General features: G+C 37.2%; 1 pseudogene; it reads right to left on the reverse strand.

The window, feature by feature from the left end:
• Positions 1-732: 732 nt before the first annotated feature.
• LOC134947182 (5S ribosomal RNA) lies at positions 733-851 on the reverse strand (annotated as a pseudogene).
• Between the last annotated feature and the right edge of the window lie 624 nt (positions 852-1,475).

Raw genomic sequence — 1,475 nt, forward strand, 5'->3', positions numbered from 1 at the left:
AAAAAGAAACCAAATTTGGACAGTATGTTACCCTTAACAAATAAGGGAGAGAAGCGGCAAAATTAGCCCTTTTAGTAATAAGTATATAAATATATACGTATAAATGTTATGCTGTCCTAATTGGTGGTGCACCCAGAGCCAGAAAGTATGCAAACTTTGAAAAATGGGAAGAAAAAAGAAGGCTCTTGTGTGGGCGCACTCTTGTAGAAGAAGTAAATTTGATATAATAATTGAGATGGAATATTTAAAACATAACTTTTATTGACATTCTTATGATATAGAGTTCTTCCCTGAGATCTGTCCTTCAAAATGCAAGATAGAAAGCATCTTTGTAAATAAAATGTTCTGGTCTCTTATTGGTAAAGAGTGTGTGGAAGGGTTGTAGACATTAAATGGTCATACCCCCATTCCCCTTGACCAGTACAGAATTGCTGTATTAATGGAACCACAGGGTCGTCAAGACACAATGATATATAGGGCTATGCTCTTTGGCTATAAGAGATTAGGGTAATGATCAGAAGTCACTCCTCTAAAAGCGATACAGAGAATTAGCATACACATATCAAGATTCTAGAAAATGAAAAATAGAAAATAATGAACATCACGAAAACAGTGCCAATGACCATTATATTTTAAACACCGAGATGGGAAAATAGGATTTAGAGATTACTGAATAGAAAAAATTGGTGATACTGCTGTTGGTGTTGATATCGCATAAGTGAGGAAAATCCTGCTCTACAACACCAGGTATTCGCAGGTGGTCTCCCTTCCTGATACTGACCTGGCCCAACGCTGTTTAGCTTCCAAGATCAGACGAGATCGGGCGCTGGCAGCGTGGTATGGTAGTAGAGAATTTTATGTGAACACCAATGAGAGTGCACCTATTTAAGAATGCTGAAATTTTAGAGAGACCGACAGTAAAGTGATAGAGAAAGAATCGTGGAAATATGTGGATCTGCTTTCCACGTTAGACCCGATTCCAAAATTCCCACTCACGTGGTGCAATGTTCCGGGAATCGTGAATGAGAGTCCACGAAATTGATGATCTCGGGAAGATGAGGTTGTCAGGATTGGCACTGTTGATTGCAATCAAAGAAATCCCTGACTGCTACGTATGTTGTGGTTTGTCCAAACAAATAATTAATAGTAATGGATACTAGATGCAAAAAATGGATATGAAGTCACACTAGTAGCAAAATTGTTTGAATCTAGAATAGAGGTTTAGAATCTATCAAATTACATACTGAAATGTCAAATCCAACATAACTGACAAATATGAGAGGTATGCTATTCATATTCATATGTCAGTTGCTGAGGAGACAGAAGCGAGAAGAAGAAACATTTGAATCCAAAATAACAGGCAAAATTGATATGTATCTGTTAATCATGTGCATTAACTAATGAATCTTAGGATATTTGCCGCTTGACCTCAGACAAGGTGCTAAGTGCTTGATAAATCTGAGAGGTATATGCTA

Source organism: Pseudophryne corroboree, chromosome 7 (assembly GCF_028390025.1).
Source record: "Pseudophryne corroboree isolate aPseCor3 chromosome 7, aPseCor3.hap2, whole genome shotgun sequence".
NCBI classification, from domain to species: Eukaryota; Metazoa; Chordata; class Amphibia; order Anura; family Myobatrachidae; genus Pseudophryne; species Pseudophryne corroboree.